Raw genomic sequence first — 24,774 nt, forward strand, 5'->3', positions numbered from 1 at the left:
CAAACACTAGGTATATTCTGAATTTATCGACGGTCCGCACAAAACTAGCCCACGGTCCGGATGCGGACCGCGCCCACGGTCCGGATGCGGACTGCGGTCCGGTAATTGGTAACCCCTGGTATAGAGTATTGTTCATTTCTAGGTAAAAAACTCAGTCAGTTTCGGTTGTGTCGGGTTGTGTCAATTTCGTCTGCCATCGGAACAATGTTAGGTTATTTAAGAACAGTGGCTTTTTAATTGTTTAAAGGACCATTGTTTAAAAAATAATTTTTTAAAAGACAGTTGGAAATAAATAAAGGAGTAACAGGTGCCTGTTATTTGCGATAGTCCCAGATAATTAACATCGCTCTGCCGCCGCCGCCGTGTGCCATGAGTCATTTTTACTATCATATAGTTCAAATTACACAAATACCCATTATATCTCAAATATTATATTATGGTAAAAGCGAATTTTTATCAATAAAACTCGATATTTTTAAGACATTCCAGAAGAGGCTACAGATAAAATGTTTTAATATAATTCATACATTTTTATTGTTGAAATGTTTGTCTGATGAAAATGGGCCGGGTTAGCCGGACTTCCGGGTTATCGGGGGCCGACTTATCGAGGTTCCACTGTACTACTAATTTAGTTAAAAGTATTTGCAGTTACTTTTGGATTGGCAACCTTTTATCATAATTCTCGTATTCTTAAATTTATATAAAAATGTGATTTTAATTACCTAAGTTACTAGGCTATTGATTATATTCAAAATAAGATAGCTAAAAGGAACTACAACGTTAACGGGGTTGTATTATTTTATATGGTCAATGGACCATATATGAAAAAACCGCGGAGTGCTACCATTTAAAGGGGTGCGTTTTTGAGAAATGGGTGAATTAGTCCCTGGGCACAGGTTACATTAGGGTGAGTTCTATGCACTTTTGGTTCAAACACGTCTACATAAAAATTGTTCCTGGTTAAATTTCCTATCTAAATATAACTCATATAATCAAATATAAGTCAAAGATACTTTTTTTTACAAAAACATATTCAAAAGAAAAAGCACAAAGAAACCCAAAAGAAAGAAATTTTGTTTCTTGTCCCATAACTTTTGTCCACGAGTATATAGGTATAGACATTGCTTCACAGAAAAAAAAACTCACATATTTTCTCTTTAAAGTTGTGTTTGGTAGAGGTCATTAGGATTTACAGTTTTCGAAATATGATTTTTCAAAGTTCGCCACTCACAGCAATTTTGGGCAATTTTCCTTGTTATTTCGCAAATATTGTTCTGTAACTTTTTTCTACGTAACTTTAGGTATATGCAATGGTACACGTAATAGGAATAGAAATCAATTACCTTTAAAATGTCTACTGTATAACGTTGAACGAGTTTTTTTAAAGAGATTATGGTTTTTCAAATTTTTTATACTTTTAACGATTTTTTATATTATAATATAAAAATAAAATAAAATTATTATATAATTATATTATATATTATATAATACCTAATATAAAAAAATATTATATTTTACATTTTTTACGATTATTTTTGAAATTTCTCATTATAACTTTTTTTTCTTGTAAGTACATGAATATACAATATACTATCTATATATTGCGCAACAAAGAGGGCTTACTTTCTGTTCTTTAAAATGGTGTATAATTTATATTTTAATACATAATGGAAACCGAGTGATTCTTTGATATTTTTTTACCTCATTATTTAAAATTATTTCTTTTACAAAAGCTACATAAACATTAGTCTTGAAAAACATCACTTTAGTTAAAATTATTTAAACGTTGACATTTAAAAAAATTTTAAAATCAAAGTCCATTTCTTCGTTAGCATTAGCTTCAATATCTTCCTCTGACACTTCATTTATCTTAGAGTTCCCACAATTAGTACCCATGCACATGCACCCTTTGCAGAATATTGAACAACTAATTCCTATCTTCCTACAACCGCAGTTTTTTGTGCATCCTTTGGTACATTTACATGCTATTTTTTGAAGCAAAGCTTGTGGTGCAGGAGCTTTGACAGTAAATATTGGAATTAATCCATATTTTGAAGTTTGCCCGGCCGAGTCAAGTGGATCCAAAATATTACTTATAAAAAATAAGATTCAATCATAACACACAATCACATAAAAAAGTTATAATGAGGAATTTAAAAAATAATCCTAAAATCAAAAATCGTTGCAAGTACTTATTACAATTTGAAAAAAGCATATGTTATTCAGAAATAACCCTAGAATTTTTTATAATACACCATTTTAAAATAAATAGAATAAGCTTTCTTTTTTGTTATATAATATATACCATATATATAAAAAAAAGTTATAATGGGAAATTTAAAAAATAATCTTAAAAAATATAAAAACTCGTTAAAAGTATAAAGTCTTGAAAAAGATAACCTCTTTAAAAGAAGTCGTACAACATTATATAGTAGACCATTTTAAAGGTAATTGATTTCTATTCCTCTTACATGTACCATTGAATATACCTAAAGTTACGTAGAAAAAAGTTACAGAACAATATTTGCGAAATAACAAGGAAAATTGCCCAAAATTGCTGTGAGTGGCGAACTTTGAAAAATAATATTTTGAAAACTGTAAATCCTAATGACCTCTACCAAACATCATTTTAAACAGAAAATATGTAATTTTTTTTCCTGCTAAGCAATGTCTACACCTATACCCCCTGGACAAAAGTTATGGGACAAAACCAAATTTCTTTCATTTGGGATTCTTTTTGTGCTTTTTCTTTTGAATATATTTTTGTAAAAAAAAGTATCTTTGACTTTAAAAAGTTATATTTAGATAGGAAATTTAACCAGGAACAATTTTTATGTAGACGTGTTTGTACCAAAAGTGTATAGAACTCACCCTAGTGTAACCTGTGCCCAGGGACTAGTTCACCCATTTCTCAAAAACGCACCCCTTTAAATGATAGCACTCGGCGGTTTTTTCATATATAGAGATTCATTGACCATATGAAATAATAAAACCCCGTTAACGTTGTAGTTCATTTCTATAGTACATAATCAATAACCTATAACTAAGTTACGAACATAGTGATTATGCAGAGGGATGTCGTACTATTAGATCTTATCTTTTCATTTTTCTACTCATTTAATAAAAATAATACTTTTAAACATCTTTCAATTAAGTTTGGAAGGAAGACCCCATCTTTTATTCGAAATTGGCTTATCGTGCAGAAATTTCGTCGTTATTCTGCTGCACCAGCTTCGAGAATTCGACAGCTTTCTTCTTAATGACAGTCTAATTAATGAATAAATCTCATTTTATGCATAAATCTCGTTATATTCCTTGCCTAAATTATCTCATTACACTGAGTAGAATGAAAAGTGGTTTAATTTCATTCAAGGATATTTTCTTGGAGATTGAAACTGAGGAAATAATTCAGAATTAAATTTTTCAACAGTTTGTCAGATATTTATCAGTGTTACACACAATTATAATTTGTTCACCAGACAAAATTTTATTCTTCTTCAGGTGCCATCTCCGCTACGGAGGTTGGCAATCATCATAGCTATTTTAATTTTTGAGGCAGTAGCTCTAAATAGTTGTTTTGAGCTGCATCCAAACCATTCTCTCAGGTTCTTCAGCCACGAAATTCGTATTATTCCGATGCTTCTTCTGGCATCTATCTTTCCTTGCAAGCCTTGCATTATGAGTCGCAGGATGCCATACTTCTCGCCCCGTATCACATGTCCGAGCTATTGTAGTTTTCTTTCTTTTATTGTGAGTTAAACTTCCTTCTCTTTACCTATTCTTCTTAGTACTTCGTTGTTCGTAACACTATCTACCCAGGAATCCCTCATAATTCTTCTATAGGTCCACATTTCAAAAGCGTTAAGTCATCTCATTGTCTCTACATTTAACGTCCATGATTCCACTCCATAGTATAGTACACTGCATACGTAACATTTTGTTAGGCGTACTTTAAGAGCTAATGTTAAATCTTTGTTACATAGGACCTTTTTCATTTTCATAAAATTAGAACGTGCATTTTCGATTCTGACTTTGATTTCTGCAGTGTAGTCATTATTTTCTGTTATAAGTATTCCTAGGTAAGTGTACTTTTTTACTCTTTCGATCTGCTGGCCCTCTTCTATAAAGCTTTCGTTATTATTATGGTTGTTTTTACCCATTTTCATAACTTCGTCTTTTTGATATTGAGAGAGAGTCAGTACTCCTTACTACACCTTACTATTTTACTCATGAGTCTTTGCAGTTCTTGTAAACTACCGGCTATTATTACTGTATCATCTGCATATCTGATGCTGTTAACTAAGACTCCATTTACTCTTATGCCGACTGTTTCATCTTCCAGAGTTTCTCGCATTACCTCTTCAGAATAAGCGTTAAATAATAGAGGTGATGGTATGCAGCCGTGCCGGACTCCTATTTTATTTCCATTTCTTCAGATGTTTCTTTTTCAATTCTTACTATTGATCGCTGATTGTAATAGAGATGTGTTATTAGTCTTAAATCTCTTTCATCTAGGTTTTTAGTCTTCAGAATTTTCATGAGTCGATCATGTTTTACTCTATCAAGCGCTTTATTGTAGTATATAAAACAGACGCAAAGAGGACGGTTAACATCCAAACATCTCTGTGCCAGCACGTTGAAGGAGAAGAATGCCTCTCTGGTACCCACACCATTGCGGAATCTATATTGAGTGTCACTAATATCCAGCTCCAGTTTAGAGTGTATTCTGGTGTGGATAATTTTCAGCAGAATTTTCAATGTATATGATATTAAGCTTATGGTTCGGGAGTCACTGCATTCTTTGGCATTCACTTTCTTTGGCAAACACACAAATGCTGTTGTCAACATTTCTCTAGGGATGATTCCCGTAGTATAGATAGCGTTGAACAGTTCTACTATTATGTCCAAGTTTTTCTCGTTGACCAACTTCATCAGATCGCTAGGTAATTCATCTGGACCAGCAGATTCGTTGGTTTTCATAGAGTCTACTGCCTGACTAACCTCTTATTTGGTTATCTCTGGGCCCACATCTCCGGTTTGGCTATCTACGGATGTACTAGCTTTTCTCTGGTCATGAAATAGCTCCTCGATGTACTCTTTCCATCGTCGTAGTTTTCGTTCTGTCTCCATTATATTTCCATTTTTGTCGAGCAATATATTTGAGGTTCTTTTATTTCCTATTCTGGCTAGTTCTTTGACTTTTTTATGTAGGTTGAAGTTGTCATATCTGTATTGCAGTTCTTCTATTTCTTTACATTTTTCAGAGAAGTAGGTTTCTTTAGTCTCCCTAATTTTTCTTCTTATTTGGTTTTGAAGCTGTTTATAGCGGGTCTTATTGATGGTTTTGTTTTTTCTTCTTTCATTCATCAACTCTAGAATTTCCTCCTTCATCCATTCTTTTTTCTTACATTTGGATGTTATAATTACTTTCTTACTTGGCTCTAAAGTAGAGGTTTTGAAGAATTGCCACTGCTGTTCTATGTTGAAATTATTTCCTGGGTCTCTGTCTAGATTTTTGTTACGTAAAGTAATGGGTGTTACTATCTATTCAAAAATAGTGAATAATGAGCAAGTTTTTAAACGGTCGTAGAAAAACTAAATTAACGCATTATTTTTATAGAAGAGAATCCGGAAAACAAGCCAATTTTTGCATTATCTAATATTAATATAAAACATAAACTGCTACAAAATTAGTAAGCTTAAAGGTCACCAGTAAGATGAAAACATCAAAACAACAGCTGTAGCTAATAGAACACAGAAAATATACCTAGTCTTTCTAATTTAATAGTAGGGGAGCGTTGGATACTAAATTTGCAGTTGATACTAAAGCGTCATTCCTACTGGGTTGTGAAGATGAAGTACTAAAGCTAAAACAAGTTAATTTATATTTTCCATCTTAGTGGGGTTTTTCATTTTTAAATTTAATTTTCCATTTCCAAAAATCTTTTTTTCCGATTTTATCGCCATCTATCCATAATTCGAAAAAATGCCTCAAACAAAAATTGCTTATTTTTACGTAAGAAATCGAAACTTGCCATAAAAAACGGGGGTTCCTACTTAAGATTTTAAAGTAACTAATCACCCCCCTACGTGGGGCGTCGTGTTTGGTGTCATACGATAGATTTTTGAAAAATATTGAACACGTGTTTTCAGCTTTTCGATCTGATGTTAATCTCGAGAAATATCGCGGGGTTCTCATTTAAAATTTTTATGTTATCCCCTCCGTGGTGGTCGTGATTGGTATCATTCGATAGATTTTTGAATAATATTAAACACGCTAACACGTTTGTTTCAGTTTTTCTAGCTGATGTTCAGTTCCCGAAATTTTCGCTTTTCTTTGTGAAACTTTGTGACCCGCCCATTTTTAAACGCCCCCCTTAAATCGTCAGATTTTTTAAATATATGTTCTTGATGTACTTAACTTACTTTATCTTAATCTGACGTTTTCGAATTATTCTAAGGATGTAATATATTTTACTGACTGCCCCAACGCACGCCTTTGTATTAAAATATTAAGAGTCCATATATGTTAGTGGTACATTTACAGGGTACAAGGTTTCTCTCCATGTGGTTTTCTGACGCACTCGAGTAACGCGCAAAATCTCCGCTTGTGCTCCCCTACCATAACAAAGTTCACGGCAACTATTCGCGTTTTGTAAATATTTTGCATACCTTGGAGATTTTAAAAATTTCCAGAAAACTTATATTAAACTTGAATGTAAATCGTTTATCTGAGTCATGTTTTGAATATCTAAACTAAAAGCGTCTAAAAGGTTTTATTTTAAGAAATTACGTATGGTTTTGTGTTTAAACTCTTTAATTGAAATAAGTTTTATATATATATTGTTTATCTACATCTTACCAAAAATAAAAAGCACACCGTTGCATTAATTAAGCATTAACGCATGCAACTTCTATAGCTTCGAACCAAAAAACTATTTTTGATAATACATTCAATCAGTGGCGTAGCTAGCATGGGTGACACCCGGGGCGGTAATCCATGGTGTCACCCCCAATCCTAAAAATATCTAAGGATTGTTAAAATCAACGGAAATACTATAAACGTATGTTTTGAATAATGAAAAAATTAAGAATTATAGTTAACCGAGGTTATTTAGCCTTGTTTGCGCCAGTTTTGCTCGCAAGTATTTCTTGATTAATTTTAGCTTACTAAAACATCTCTCACATGAAGTAACCGATACACAAATGGTTATATTAATTTTAATGCGACCATTAAGTTTGGGAGATATTCCATGAAAACCCACTCCACAAGGAATCTTAAAAAGTCTACAACTAACGCTAACGATAATGGTCGCTTGTAAATGTCTTCTGATCCTTGATATTTCTAGCACAAGGTCTGCTTCTGATACCTCTTCATGGTGAAGTCAAAAAATGTTGAAACAGCTAACTTCAATTGTTAACTGTTCGTGAAAATCAAAGTGTGTGTGTCTGCACAACATCGAACAATGAAGCCACATTATGAATAGACTTTGATCAGGTTTCGAGTTCAAAATTGAATAGGTCAAAACAGTCCCACATATCCTGTTGAAGTTCGACTCGAAGTGTCAGTCCTGTATCGGTAGCTAGGTCACCATCCATTCGTTTTTGACGTCGAATTCGTTTTTCGGTGGGAATATCGTCGTCCTCATATTTTTTCGTGGCAACATCTATTGCTTCATCTATAATATGCTCACGTTTTTCTTCAATGTAAAATGCACCTATTTTGGTCGCAGATTGATCAATGGTTATGCCTTAACTTTGAAATTCAATCTGACAAAAATTGGTTCCTCTTAGAACATCATTCCAAAGGAAAAGATGACAAAGAAATGTGAAATTACACACGTCGGGCATCAATAGGGTATGTCTATATGCACTTCTGGTGTCTAAATTTTCTTTTTGATGACATAGTTCCTCAATTGCAGCAATAAAACTATCAAAATATTCTCCCAACCCTTTAACTGCAGCATAGTGAGTACTCAAACGCGTTGTGGAAAGTCGTTTAACAGATGCTTTGCTGTGTTAAATAAGCACATCCCATCCCAGCAGCTAGCGGAAGCAGAAAAAAAAATAAAAATTTTCCTCTACAGTTCTGATAAAAGTTACTCAGGATGTATTGTTCGCAAAAGAGTGCTGGCCACAAAAATCATTGGTATCATGATCAATACATCCAACGAAAATGTTCTTTTTGTTTTTTGCTTTAAGGGTGTAGGCGCAAATTTTCGCGCCAATGTGTTTTAAATAAATTCATTTTTTTCGAATCCTTAGAAAACTAACAAGTATTTTTGAAAAATTTAAACGCATAATCAAAGATTACCTTATTACATAGGTACCTAGGGCCGAAAATCTTTCGAAATAACCAAAAGGTTTCTTTTGAATAAGATATTTAAAATTAAAAATCACACTAAATTTTCTCTTTTTTTCACCCCTGTAACTTATTAAAATAAACATTATAGAAGTTTTCAGGGACTTTCGGCCCCGGGAAATAATGCAATCTTTCATTCTGCGTGTAAATTTTCCAAAAATACTTATTCGTTTTCTCAGGACTCGAAACAAAATGTTTTTTAAAACATTTAAAACAAATTTGAGCGAAATTTTGCGCCTACGCCCTTAATAATAGCTTGTATTCCTCCATGTACGCCGCTCTCCACAGCTGCATTATTGTATCCCTGTGAACGGCACTTCATATATCAAGCTTCTTGAGAATATCGTTATTTAGATCAATAACTGTTTTTTTCCTTTTAACGGAAAAATCAAAGAAATGCCTCTTTGACCTCGATTTTTCTCGGTTTCGTGTGTATACAAAATAATATCGAATTGTATTTTGATTATAAAGTGGGTAGAGTTACAAATTAACGATTCATTCTTTTGTGAGCGGGTCTCTCGGGTGTCACCCCCAAAAGGGTGACACCCGGGGCGGACCGCCCCCTCCGCCCCACCCTAGCTACGCCACTGCATTCAATAACAAGTAATTGGACTTCGTAAGTCCTAGGTCAAAAGAGGAAGACCAAGAGTCTTCCTTCTACCCATATGGGTAGATGAAATCAGGAAAGAAGTCGAGAAGAAGAGATTGACATTGGAAAGTGCAAGAAACCTAACGCGAGATCGGAAAGCATGAAGACTACATTGTCAAACTCAACTCCACCAGCCTTACACCTAAAGGTAGAATGGCTTGGGACTATGTAAGTAAGTCCTAGGTTTTCACCGAAAGTGATCGAAAGTAGAACCAAAAGTCGATATTTAAACTCTTCGTGAAATTTCGAGTTGATTAATATACGATTTCACTAATTTTGAGTCAGTTTTACTAAACTTTCGGTCATAATTATTGTTTAAACGGAAATTACTTTAAAACCGAAATAAAGATTCAAACTCAACTTTTCAATACGCTTCGATTGATGTGTTACATGTAATATTTCTGCACTTCCGGTTAGAACTTTTTAACCGGAAATGATATAAAAAACCAAATGTATACATTTGTTCCCATCTTACTAAAGCACGTTGAATAATGTGTCACTTATACTACTTCGGTAACTTTCACACGGTACTTCCGGTTGTAGCTAGAAAACCGTAAGTCCGCGGTCAAATTTCTCATCTATAATACCATCCTTGGATTATAAGCTTTCATTTGACACCTCATTTGTTATTCTATCTGTATTAATAACGGAGGAGTTATTAAGTCATTCTAATGTAAACAAGTCAATTTGCATCCCACGTTTTGGTAAATTCAATACATTACCTACGGGCATTATCCTGTTGCCATGTATCCATCATAAGGCATTTTATTAAAGTATGCACCTTTAATGCATCCATGTTATATTTAAAGGGTTTTTACCCGAATATTTTTCTTTGGTGGCTCAGCTAGCATCCAATCTATCTAACACTGATGATGATTTTTTTTATAAAATCGAAAACGTTTTGTTGTGATGTAGCCCTTTAAAGCGATTTTAATAAAATTTTATACCTTTTACAAATAATTTTTCCAATTTTTGGAGGAGTTATATTCGCGAACGGACGGAGAGACAGAGAGGGATGACACCTGGAGTATATATTTGTTCTCGTTTTGCTAAGGTGCGTCGAATAATATATCGCTTGTACTATTCCGGCAACCTTGAAACAGTACTTCCGGTTGCATTTCTAAAACCGGAAATCCTAGGTCAAATGTTCCACCTTTATTACTATTCTTGGGTTATAAGATTTCATTCGACACCTCATTTTTGTCATTCAACCTGGTATAATAACGGAGGAGTTGTGGTTACAGATGGACAGATGGACGTGAATAATTCAAGGTTTTCACATTTTTTCATAATTGGGTGAAACTAATAAACATACGTTTCAAAATAGATCTAATTCACACAAGTCTTTCTATGAGAGAATTCGTCCTTATCTGATATTTAAACGTAGACTTTCCAGATATATTCCAAATAAATTTGGCCATCCCCAAATAAATTGTAATGTTACTGAATTTAGCCCACTAGAAAAAATGGTAAAATCGGAACTAGAAAAGGCTCAAGGATATTCCAGACGCACAACCTTGTTTTCTAAAATATTCCCGTCGGGTTCATTAGAATTTTTGTATCATACAACACACCACTCGCTTCCTTCCACTTCATCCATCCAACCCTAATCCTACTGCATGCATCTCCAAGAAAAATGATTTAGAGAGACAGGGTGGAGTGTTCAAAAAAACTGGATAAGACATATAGCGTAGGTACTAATTGTGTAGGTAGGTTATTCATACCGCGTAATAGTACGTTCTTTAAGAGGAAACAGTAGCGATCAACAGGTAGCGAAAACGCGTTCCAAGATTGCGGCTGTAATTTCGAATATTTTTCGAGATATTTGGCGCACGCATTCGTAATATAATAAAGAATGGCGGTACAGAGCCCAATTTGAAAAATATATTAATATGTGGAAATTACTCTGTAATTAAATACAATATTAAAAAAACGAGCCTGTACCGCCATTAAGAAGGACAAAAAAATACACTTTCTTCAAATAAACTTTTTTATCCGATGCCTAGATTTTGTGTCATTTTGGAACTACTAATGAAATAAAAAATTTTAGTAGTTCCAAAATGACACAAAATCTAGGTATCGAATAAAAAAGTTTATTTGAAGAAAGTGTATTTTTTTGTTCTTCTTAATGGCGGTACAGGCTCGTTTTTTTAATGTTGTATTTAATTACAGAGTAATTTCCACATATTAATATATTTTTTAAATTGGGCTCTGTACCGCCATTCTTTATTATATTAAGAATACGTGTGCCAAATATCTCGAAATAATATTCAAAATTACAGCCGCAATCTTGGAACGCGTTTTTGCTACCTGTTGATCGCTACTGTACCACCTTACAGGTAAAATATTGCAAAACCTCTAAATTTTAAAGAACCGCTTGGATTGACATTAAATTTGGCATAAACATAGCTAATAAGTCAAAGAAAAAAGTGATATTCTGCCGATATGTGCTTTTGCCCTAGGGGTGACTTTCACCCCCTTTTGGAGGTGAAAAATATATGTTCGAAATAAGTCCGGAAAGGGATAAAATGACTAATTCTAAGCAACTTTTGTTCTATAAAGTTTTTTCACCAAGTTAATACTTTCCGAGTTATTTGCGAGTGAATATGTTAATTTTTCTACAAAATAACCACGTTTTCAGACGATTTTTCGCAAATAACTCAAAAAGTAAGTATTTGGTCAAAAAAACAATCCTTATCAAAAATATAGCACGTAAAAAAGTGAAAAACATGGAGTATATATTAGGTCACTATACATAGTAGAAGCAGAGTTATAGCTAATGAAAAACAGGTTCATATTCGTCAAATTCCAAATCGAATATTTTAACGTGCCATACTAATTTTAACGAAGCACTTTTTTGGAGAAAACTCATTTTAACTTTTTTAAAGTGTTTAGAAACTACTTATTTTTGTTTTGTTTTTTTAAATTTAACATCAAAAGTGAACAAGTTACGCTCAAAATAAAGTTGGTCCCTTTTTTTTGGTAAGAAATCGGGAAAATCACCCCCTAATTTACATTTCAAATGAACTTAATTGTTACCAATTCACAAGTTTTTTACTCGCATATGTATTGATCATATGATCTGTAAGTTTCATGGGTTCAGTCTTTGTTTTTGAAAGAGCTGTAGTTAAAAGGCTTGAACGAGTCACTTATCACAAGTGTATGCAAATTTGGAAACACCGAATATTTTTTTGAACACTTTTTGTCTTATAGAAAAACAAAAAAAAAATATATAAAATATTCACAAAAGTAAAGTCGGCTTTTTTATTGTTTAAGATTTTTAGTATCCCTAACAATTTTTAAGTTATTTTGAAAAAAAGCCATTTTTTCCGAATTAAAATTTTTAAAAATTTTAATTTAAAACCAAATTTTTTCAAAAATAAGCACTTTGAATCGATGAAACTTACAGATCATATAAATACAACATAAGTAAAGTAACCTATGAAGCGGTAACGATTAATTTAATTTAAGTTGCTAATTGGGGGTGATCTTCCTGATTTTTTTTGCCAAAACAAAAGGGACCAACTTTATTTTGAGCGTAACTTGTTTACATTTGACGCTAGAAAATTTTTTTTATAAGAACAGAAATAAAGCTTTTTTAAACACTTTAAAAAAGTTGTAATGTGTTTTCCCTAAGAATGCTTCATTATTTGGATATTTCACATTGAATTATTCTATTTGGAATTTTTCGAATATGAACCTATTTTACATTAGCTATAACTCTGCTTTTGCTAGGTATAGAGACTTAATATATACACCGTTTTTTTCACTTTTTTATAGGCTATAGTTTTCTTAAGAATATTTTTCTCAACAACATGCTTACGTTTTGAGTTATTTGCGAAGAACTGTCTAAAAACGTGGTTATTTTGTTGAAAAATGAACATATTCACTTGCAAATAACTCGAAAAGTATTGATTTAGTGAAAAAGCTCTATAGAACAAAACTTGCTTAAAATTAGTCAGTTAATCCATTTCGGGATTTATCTTGGACATTTATTTTTTCACCCCCGAGATGGGGTGAAAGTCACCCATAGGGCAAAAGCACACATCGGCATCATATCACTTTTTATATTTAACATGCTAGCTATGCGTATGCCAAATTTCATGTCAATCCAAGCGGTTCTTTAAAATTTACATCAAAAACCGTGAAAGAATGTACTATTAATAGATTATTAAAATTGAATAACTGTTATCTATTTCATCAAAAATAATTAATAAAAAAACGACTATATAGTTGATTTATTACCACCCATTATGTAAATAGAGCCAATATATAAAACGACCAAATGTTACAAAACAATAATGTTACCATATGACGTAATATCGATTTATAAATATTTGAATATCCAAAAGCAGTCTCATAAAAGCTAATAAAATATAATAAAATACTATCTTCAATGGACTCCAAAACTATTTTCTAGTGGCATTTTAAGTACAGTCGAACCCGGTTATTGGAATAACCTTCGTGCCAAGCAAAAGTATTCCTATAACAGGTATATTCTAATAACCGATCATATGTGCATAGTAAAAACGTTTTGGGACCTCAAATTTTGATTCCTTAAACCGGGATATTCCTTTAACCGGTATTTTAATAAGCGGGTTCGAATGTAGTCCTATGGGATTAAACCGCAATCTCTTCTAATTAGAATTATTATAGTTTCCCTTTGTTTACCTATGTTTCGGTATTTTACGTTTCGGTGTCCAATCAGGAAATCTTCTCAACAAAATTTATAAATTAAGAAATTATTAAAAATAAAATAAAAACTCCATTTTTATTCGAGCTCTGAATCGACGATTTTCGACTCTTTTTGGAATCATCATCAGAGAGGCGTAGGCTTGCTGCTCTCTGCTCGAAGTGACTACTACTATCATTGTTTGATTTGCGTGTATAGATATAATGCTATGTAGAAATGCGATCAATGATTGTCCCCGTTTAGGATTTTGTCCTCTTCAGGGTTTGTAGTGAATGTAAAATGTTGGCAGAAAAAGCAAACAGTCCGAAAAACACACTGGGGCAAGTGTCGTATCCTGGTGTTTTTTGGATCCTGGGTTACCGGACGGTGGTGTCCAGAAGGCTAAGAAGTCAACAGAGAAGAAAGGTTGATGGATTGTTGTTGGTTCCATAGACATTTATGTGTACTGTCCGTGCTTTGCTCTCGACCAGTCTCCCTAGAAACCATTGTACAACGACAGGCGAACCTGCGTCCCTCGTCGGCGGTCAGGAGGTGGCTTTGAGCGCAGCGTGGACAGTGAGCGTTCGAGTGGTGAAAATAGTTGCGGGTATTTTCTTGGAACGAACAGGTATAATTGTGCAATGAAGTTGGGAAACCGCAAAAAACCAACTTCTCCCTGTTCGGGGTAGGGAAGAGGAAATGTTAAAGGTGGGTACGGTAGGCTAACGGGGTAGCCTCGAGGATGTTTTCGTACTCTACCGGGAGTTCGTCAATGCATGTTTGCATTAGAGCAGACGGTAAATGAATCTTTTTGTGTTTGGGCTTTCGGTAGAGTACGTGGCCGGAAGATGAACAGGAACATTTGAGAGTTTCTTGTGTGTCGGAGGAGGGATCGTTGATTACTTTGATTGTGAAGTTCCTGTTCAGAGAGTTTATTCTCTCGGTGATTTTGGGGATGTTTGAAATGTTATGGATTTCGTTTGAGGGATATCTCCAGTGCTCGTAGTTGCATACACGCAAGATTCTACGTTCCGCTCGCAACAACCTCTCTTGTTTTGCTCTTGTGCAAAGAGTGTAGAGACATGACTTGTACTCCATTACGGGTCGAATAAAGGTCTTGTAAGTGTGAATGAGAGTCTTCTTGTGTGTCTTGCCAATTCGTCCAGAGAGAGGGTAGAGAAGTCTGGCCCTGTTCCTTACCCTATCTAAAGTTGCCTTTAGATCTGCGTCCCAGTTAAGAGTCCTGGTGAACAGTACTCCCAAAATAGGTCGCAGTCGGGCTAACAACAAGCCTTTCTCCCAACAGTCTCAATGGATATTGGTCGTCTTCATTAATTATGATTCTATGTGACACAGAAGGGACGCGAAACACAATTGTTGTTCTTTTGTTCGCGTTCAGCGTGACCCTCACTTACAACACCATTCTCCGACCCCGTCCAACAGAGCCTGGGCTCTTCTATGGATGAGTCTTGGGTTGTATCGAGAGGTTGTTGTGACCAGAGCCGTATCGTCTGCGTACAGAAATAGCCGAGTGCCTGGGATATTTTGATTGGTGATATCGCTGTTGTAGATGATGTACAACAGCGGTGCTAGGACTGAACCCTGGGGAACTTCAGCTTGTGGAGTGAAAGGGGTGGACTTTTGATCGCTTATTTTCACTCTGACAGTTCGGTTGTGGAGGTATGAGTGTACAATTTTGGTAAATTGTAATGGTAGCCCGATGTCCAGAAGTTTCCGAACAAGTCCGTCGTGCCAGACCTGATCGAAAGCCTTCTGCATATCCAGAAATGTGGCTATGGCGAATTAACCATCGTTGATGGTTTGGGTAACTTTAGTTGTGAAATCTATCAATGCATGTTTAGTAGATTTACCAGACTGGAATCCGTATTGGAATTTTGGTATGATGTTGTGGTTTTGGAGAAAGTCATTGAGCCTCTCTTTTAGGATTAGCTCAAGAACTTTACCCAGAGTGTTGATTAAAGATATTGGTCTGTAGGATTCCACGTCGGTTGGGGGTTTGCCTTTTTTCAAAAGCATGATGGTATTGGCCACTTTCCAAGGAGTAGGAAAGTGGCTATTTTTGAGACATGCATTGAATATTTTAGTTAGAAGAGGGATGATACTCTCTGGAAGTTTTTGAGGCACCTTCGGTTGATGCCATCAGGTCCGGGAGCGCTGTTTTTGCCAATTTGGCAAAAGCTCTCCGTTTCCCTGTTTGTGAGGGGGTCCATGATAGGATCATAGACTGGAACGTGGTAGTTGAGAGTAACATTTACTATGTATTCTGTGTGGAGTTTGAATAAGCGATCAAAGTTCGGGTTATCTGGGGTTTATCGAAGTGATAAAACCACGATAGCTTATCCACGCATTGTAACTGACGTTTATGGAGTAGGTGACTAGCGTCATCTGGCCACTGAAAGGCAAAGTTTCAACCTAATATAAACATCAATAATATTGAAAAATATTAAAAATATTACTAAAAGATTTTTAATTGAAAACTTATTGGTCCATTTCCCTGGTAACACCTCCATGGCTTCTAAAAATTACAAGCCAGATGGATGCTGAAGCGAAGAAGACAAGAGGGAATAGACTAAGAGCCGCTATAGGTGAAATTTCTTAATCATTTTAGGCACGACGGGACCCTATAACTTAAATAGTAGAACCTAAAAGAAAACGTTTGAGCAGTGTGCCGTCACTTTTCAGTGGCACATGCGTCTACAGTGGCGCATCAAACTTTCCACTTATGGACGGGATACATAAATTAAAAAATACCCTCCCTCATTACCAGAATTTAATTTTTTTCATTTTTTTAAGTTCTATGTGATTAAGACATAACATTCATCGTAATTTTAACCCACCACCCCCTTCTCCTTGCCCCCACCATCAAAAACTTTATTTTTCGATTTTTTTTTGGTCGGATGCAATCAATTTTAAAATTTCAAAAAAATCACACGCATAGTTAAGGCTTTTATAAAACACGTCTATTTTTTATAGACCTGTAGGTTGAGTGTACATAACCTCAACAAAATTTTAAAATTTTTTTTTTGGAAAAAAGTATATAACTTTTTTTTGGGGATAGCTGCAGATCTAATTTTTTCTTAGTCTTGTGTATTTTATCAAACACTATATTTCTATTTTTTTTTTTAGATTTTTCTGTAACGCTGGTCACCTTCAAAAATCCAAAAAACTGTTTTTTAAGGGGGCTTTGGGGGGTTTGAACGTGCTTTTCTGATTTTTAAATATTCTAAAGGACTCAGTTACTTTAAGTTACATACAAAATTATATATAAAATTGTATATCCTATAAAAATTACATACAAAAAATTATATATAAAATTATATATAAAATTATATATAAAATTGTATATCCTATAAAAATTACATACAAAATTGTATATCCTATAAAAACAAAATTGATTTGATATATTATGAAGTCTATAAAATAGGGAAAATCCCCCAAAACCCCCCAAAAAACAGTTTTTCGGATTTTTGAAGGTGGGGAGCCATACGGAAAAATCTGAAAAAAATTAAAAATATAATGTTTTATAAAACACACAAGATTAAGAAAAAATTAGACCAGCAGCTATTCCTCAAAAAAAGTTATACGCTTCTTTGTTTAAAAAAAATTCTTTTAATTTTTTGAGGTTATGTACACTCTATCTATGGGTCTATAAAAAATAGGCATGTTTTATAAAAGCCTCAGATATGCGTGTGAATTTTTTGTAATTTTAAAATTGATTGCATCCCGCCAAAAAAAAAATAAAAACGAAAAATGATTTTTTGATGGTGGGGGCAGGGGGAAGGGGGTGGTGGGTTAAAATTACGCTGAATCCTATGTGTTAATCACATAGAACTTAAAAAAATAAAAAAAATTAATTCTGTTAGTAAAGGAAGGTAACTTTTAATTTATTTATCCCGTCCATAAGTGGAAAGTTTGATGCGCCACTGTCGACGCATGTGCCACTGAAAAGTGACGGCACAGTGTTCAAACGTTTTCTTTTAGGTTCTACTATTTAAGTTATAGGGTCCCATCGTGCCTAAAATGATTAAGAAATTTCACCTATAGCGGCTCTTAGTCTATTCCCTCTTGTCTTCTTTGCTTCAGCCTCCATCTGGCTTGCAATTTTTAAAAGCCATGGAGGTGTTACCAGGGAAATGGACCAATAAGTTTTCAATTAAAAATCTTTTATTAATATTTTTAATATTTTTCAATATTAATGTTTATATTAGGTTGAAAACTTTGCCTTTAAGAAATTCTTAATATTAACCTGTAAATGTTTACTAATTGGCGCTATGCGACAACCCATTAATGCGACAGTTGACTTATTTGGTCTAGGTCTTGTAAGCAAATAGCCATATTTTGAGTGAAATACTGACAGCTGATGTATACTGATGTCATAACCAGAGAGGGAGATAGCTTTGGGGCTGAATATAAACACAAATAAAACAAAAGTAATGGCTGTTACACGTGCACCAAATACCAACATTCATAGAAGGGGAGAAAAGTATGCTAAATTTGCAGTTACTCGAGCGTTATGGAAAACTATTGGGTTCTGAAGAATAGGTCATCATCCAGCCCTTTGAGTCCACTGCTGGACATAGGCATCTCTCATTTTTGTCCATTGTGCTCTATTTTGAGCACTTTGCATCCAATTTCTTGACATTTTCTTGAGATCGTCAGTCCAACGAGTAGGTGGTCTTCCTCTACTTCTTTTGTCCAATCTCGGCCTCCACTCAAGTAATCTCTTCATCCATCTCCCATCACTGATTCAGGCGACGTGTCCGGCCCAGTTCCATTTCAGGGTGGCAATTAGGGGAATTACATCGATAACTCCTGTTCTTCGTCTTAAGTCTTCATATATAACTCGGTCACGAAGCGATATACTCAGCATTGACCCTTCCATTTTCCTCTGGGCTATTTGCAGCATTTTAGAAGTTGTAGCTGTCAATGTCAAAGTTTCGGCACCATAAGTCATCACAGGCAACACACATTGGTCAAATATTTTACGTTTTAAAGACATTGGTATATCGCTTTTAAAGATGTCTTTGAGTTTTCCATAGGCTGCCCATGCTAGGTTTATTCTTCTTCGTAGTTCGCATGTTTGGTTGTCTCTTGTAATCTTTATTTCGTGTCCAAGGTATATGTATTTTTCCACTAGCTCTACTTCGTTGTCTCCAATATTGATATTTCCTCTAGGTACTAGGTTTGTCATGAATTTTGTTTTGGAGATGTTTATTTTAAGACCTACACTGGCACACACTAACTGAAGTTCATGTAGCATTGTACATATCTCCTTAAGGTTGTCAGAGAATAAAACTATATCGTCTGCGAGTTTCAAATTTGTTAATCTTCTACCGTCAATATTCAGGCCTCGCTCTTTCCAGTTAAATTTTTTACAAGCATATTCTACTACTGCGGTAAACAGTTTAGGCGATAAGGTATCGCCTTGTCGGACTCCTCTGCCGATTGGGATATGGTCCGTGTTTTTATGTAGTTTAACCGACATAGTTGCGAAGAATAGGTACTAGACCAAAAAAGAGTAAAGTTAAGTTTTCCAATTTTTAATTTAATTTCCAACAATGGCTTTTTCCGATTATAGCGCCATAAATTCATAATTCGAAAAAATGTTTCGAATAAAAGTTACTTATTTTTACGTAGGGAATCCAAATCTGCAATAAAAAATAAGGGCTCCTATTTAAGATTTTAAAGTAACCCCTTACCCCACCTCTGTGGGTGATCTTCTTTGGTGTCATTCGATAGATTTTTCAAAAATATTGAATAGGTGTATTTTTCAGTTTTTCGATGTGATGCTCATTTCGCGAAATATCGTGGGGTTCGTATTTAAAATTTTAAATTTATCCCCCACCCCTCTCCGTGCGGTTCGTGTTCGGTATTATTCGATAGGTTTTTGAAAAATATTGAACACGTATTTTTTAGTTTTTCGATTTGACGTTCATTTCGCGAAATATTTGAGTATTTTTGTGAAATTTTGTGATTCGCCCATTTCCTTACGCCCCGCTCAAATCGAAGTACACCGTATTTTATTAATTTTTACCATATTCTCCGACTAACCCGGATTTTCAATAACCCGGATCGGCCGCGGTCCTAAATAATCCGACTTATCGAGGTTTAACTGTACACTGTTTTGCATGTACTTAACTTACGTTATCTTAATCTGACGATTTCGAGTTTTTCTCGATAGGTAGATTTTTTATGTTAGTTCGTTAAGGGACCCACTTAACGAACTCCCCTGTATTAAGAGCCAATATTATGATAGAGGTACATATACAGGGTACAAGGTTTCTCCCCATGTGATAATCTGACGCGCTCGAGTAACTGCAAAAATCCCCGCTTGGGCTCCCCTACGATAATATTTGTACCTCTAAAAAACAGATAGAATCAGTACAAAGATTCCAGTATCTTGGTTGCTGTATAACAAACCATTTTGTCCACGTGGTCAAAATACGTGCTCGTATAGAGTATAAAACAGGAGTCACCAATTATGTTCACCGAGGGCCCGTTTCGAAAACCTATGACACTTCCAGGGTCCCTAAATTTCCTGAGTTCTAAATTTTTTATTTTCCGTCTCTTCGAGATGCACTTTGAAAATGCATTTTCTCATGCACAAAATTTTTTGCCGGAGATCAATTTAGTTCACAAAATTGACACTCTCTCGAATCGAATGCAAAAAGTTGCATGACGATTCATCTTACTGCACAAAAGTCCTAGGTTTAATGCTTCGTTGCCTCGCCTATAGCTCATCATGCAAGTTTAGACTTTGTTATTCGGTCCAACAGGACTGGACTATAACGAATATTTTTTACTTGTGGGCATATTACGTATTAGCCTAATAAATGACCGTTTTGGAGTGTAATTTCCAGGGGCAACTCCGAATTGCATGAAAATTTGGATTCAGGTTCAACTTACCCTCCACTTCAAAGTTGAATTTGTGCCGTTGGTTGCTTTTACTTGGGGGTGACATTTACCCCTTCTCGGGGGGTGAAAAATGCGTGTTTAAAATAAGGCCGCAAATGGATAAATTGACTTATTTTAAGCACTTTTTGTTCTATAAGGTTTTTTACGTAAGTCAATATTTTTCGAGTTATTCGCTATTTAAAATGTTGATTTTTCGACAAAAAAACTACGTCTTCAGAGAGTTTTTCCCAAATAACTCAAAAAGTAGATATTTTATCGAAATAAATATTTTTATCAAAAGTGTAGCCTATAAAAAGACGAAAAAAATAGTGCACCAGTAAAGTCCACAAATTGAGCAGAAGCAAAGCTGTAGCTCATGAAAAATACGTTCTTATTCGTCTAATTCCAAATCGAATAATTCAACGCGAAATCACCGAAGAAAGAAGCGTTTTTCAGGAAAACCTTATTAATATTTTTAAAGTATCAAAAAAAGCTTATTATTTGTTTTTTACAAAAGTTTACGGCATCAAAAATAAGCGAGTTACACTGAAAAAAATAGTTGGCCCCTTTTTTTGGTAAAAAAAAATCGTGAAAACCTCCCTCTATTTAGCACCCTAAATGAAATTAATCGTTTGTCTTTACCATCTATTTTAACTGTATGTGTATTGTTTATATACAGTGAGCACGTAAAGGTTGGAATAAATTCATTTTCTCGAGAATGGATGATTTTAGAAAGATATCCCGAAACAGGTCAATTTTTGTTTTTAAATTGAGACTTTTTGGCATATGTATCATACTAGTGACGTCACCCATCTGGGCGCGATGACGTCATCTATAACTTTTTTAAATGAGAATATGGGTCGTGTGATAGCTCATTTGAAAGGTAATTCAATTCTCTATTCAATAATATACACATTAACATAATTATTTATACAGATTGGCCAAAAAAAATTTTTTTTAATTAAATTTATTGACATAAAAAGAAGAATGTGTGTAATTTATTTAACTTAAAATACATTTTACTGCTATCAGAAAATAGGAAATAATGTATATTTGACAAATAAATATTGTTTTTTGCTAAAATTCAATATTAAAGCCACCACCCACCTTCCTCTTGACAGTTTGAACATTTAATTTAAGCGAAAAGCAACGATTATTTTTCAAATTAACATTTTTTTCTGTTTTCTGAGAGCAGTAAAATGTATTTTGGACTAAATAAATTACATGCATTCTTCTTTTTATGTCAATAAATTTAATTAAAAAAAATTTTTTTGGACACCTTGTACAAATAATTATATAAATATTTATATTACTGAATATATAATTAAATTACCTTTCAAATGAGCTATCACACGATCCCTATTCCCATTTAAAAAATCATCGATGATGTCATTACGCCCAGATGGGTGACATCACTAGTATGATATATATGATAAAAAGTCGTAATTTAAAAATAAAAATTGACCTGTTTCAGGATTTTTTTCCAAAATCGTCTATTTTCGAGAAAATGAATTTATTCCAACCTTTACGTGCTCACTGTATAGTATATATATTATTTATAATAAACAAGGCAATAATGAAAAGTCACATTATAATGTTTTGACAGTTCTCTTACGTCAAAAATTTTGACCTACGTAATATCGCTTTTGTAGTAAAAATACTATATATTATTATATGGAGCCTAAATGAAGCAATAAACCTATAGTCTAGTAAAATAAAATTACACTACAGGTAAATCAAAATGTAAATTCGTACAGTATGAAACAAATTTTATATCAAAGTTTAGGTGGGTACAAAAGGTATTTTTAAAAAAGTATCCAAATCATACAAGGGGATCATTGTTTAAACAATTAAAAGGGGCCATTTTTGCAAAAAAATAATTTTTTAACTGCTGAAGTCATTCAATTACTAATGAAGGTCAATAGGATTGTTTTCTATAAAGCTAAAGGGTAAATCTTTTACATAAGACTTATTAAATTAAATTTGACCCCTATTTATTTCAATAATTATACATAAAACTTTAAAAACCTATTTGCAAAAAATTATTTTTAGCGTTTTAAATAAGCACTATAAGATATCTTATTTTACAGGAGAAGTTGTGCAATGCTATCATAGCACAACAAATATAAAAAAAAATTGTCAAAAAATATTTAATATTTTTTGAGATATTGAATTTGTTTATTAAATGTTACTCTATTTTCAATTGCAAAAACGCGGTTGTTGCCAAAGAAATATTCACCTGTATTGAATTTCATTATTTTTATTTTTATGTATATTTTCGATAAATGTATTGATAAATTCAAATTTCAATTAAACTTCCCCCTAAAATGGCATTTGAGGATTATTCAAATTTGTTTATAATTTGTCTTTTTAATAAGGTAGCGGGGATTAAATATTTTAAAATGCCGTTTCGATAATTGGATTTCTGGAAATTTTTCACTAATTAACAAATTTTTTTGTTTTTTTTTCTCTTCTTTTTTTTGGAGTTATATTACTACGGGCCCTTTTAGGGTTAAGTTTCATTAATAAGGTCGATTCTCTAAGTTGTAGGTTCTAGACCTAAAAATATTAAGATTAGTCCAAAATCACTTAAATAAAATGTAGCTACTTACTGAGTTACAGGGTGTTTTATTTAAAAATTTAAAAATTATTTTTACCAAGTACTTTCAAACTATTTGACGTATTTTTAACATACTTGGCAGAAAGTGTGGGTACTATATAGTCTACTAAATTGTGATAAATAATAGTTTCTAGCTACTACCAGAGACGTACGACAGGGGATAGTTAATGGTTGACCCTTACCAAATTCTACGCCACTGAGGGAATTACTATTTTAGCGAAATTTTTCGAGTCTCCAATACTTTCTATGTAAATAATATGCTCTTTACTGGTAACGATTAAGTCATTAGTTTCCGAGATATTGACGTTAAAAATGAAACGGCATAGTTATTTTGATTCATTAATTCATTCATTTTAAACTTCCAATATCTCGCAAACTGATGACTTTATCGATACCAATAAAGTTATTTACATACAAAATATTGGAGAATCGAAAAATTTCGCCAAAATAGTAATTCACTCAGTGGCGTAGGATTTGGAAAAGGTCAGTTATTCACTATCCCCTGTCGTACGCCTCTGGCACTAGCTAGAAACGTATGTTAATCACAATTTAGTAGGGTGTATAACAGCCACACTTTCTGCCAAGTATGATAAGGATACGTCAAATAGTTTTAAAGTACTTGGTAACAATAATTTTTGAAATTTTTAAATAAAACACCCTGTAACTCAGTAAGTAGCCACATTTTATTTAAGAGATTTTAGTTAAATCTTAATATTTTTAGGTCTAGAATCTACAACTCAGAGATTCGACATTCTTAATGAAATTTAATCCTAAAAGGGTCCGTAGTAATATAACTTCAAGAAAAAAAAGAGGAAGAAAAAACGACAAAACTTAATCGCCGCGACATTATTAAAAAAACAAATTATAAACAAATTTGAATAATTTTCAAATGTCACTTTATGGGGGAGTTTAACTGAAATTTGAATTTATCAGTACATTTATCGAAAATATACATAAAAATAAAAATAATGAGATCTTATGCAGGTGAATATTTCTTTGGCAATAACCGCGTTTTTGCAATTGAAAATAGAGTAACATTTAATAAATAAATTCAATATCTCAAAAAATATGAAATATTTTTGACCAATTTTTTTTGCTTAATACTGGTAACATAGCGCAACTTTGTCTGTAAAACAAGACATTTTATAGTGCTTATTCAAAACGCTAAAAATAATTTTTTGAAAATTTGTTTTTAAGTTTTATATACAATTATTTAAATAAATTGGGGGTCAAATTTAATTTAGTAAGTCTTATGTGGAAAATTTACCCTTCAACTTTGCAGAAAAAAATCCCGTAGACCTTCAATAATAAGTGAATTACCTCAGCAGTTTAAAATATTATTTTTTTTTTGCAAAAATAACGCCTTTTTAATTAATTAAACAATGATCTCCTTCTATGATTTGGATAGTCTCTGGAAAATATCTTTTGTACCCACCTAAACTTTGATATAAAATTTGTTTCAACCTGTACGAATTTACATTTTGACTTTTTTTATTTTATTAGGCTACTACCAAATTTTTGCAATTGGATGAATCTTAATGAAACTTTTTGCATTC

Source organism: Diabrotica virgifera, chromosome 6, assembly GCF_917563875.1.
Source record: "Diabrotica virgifera virgifera chromosome 6, PGI_DIABVI_V3a".
In the NCBI taxonomy this organism is placed as follows: Eukaryota; Metazoa; Arthropoda; class Insecta; order Coleoptera; family Chrysomelidae; genus Diabrotica; species Diabrotica virgifera.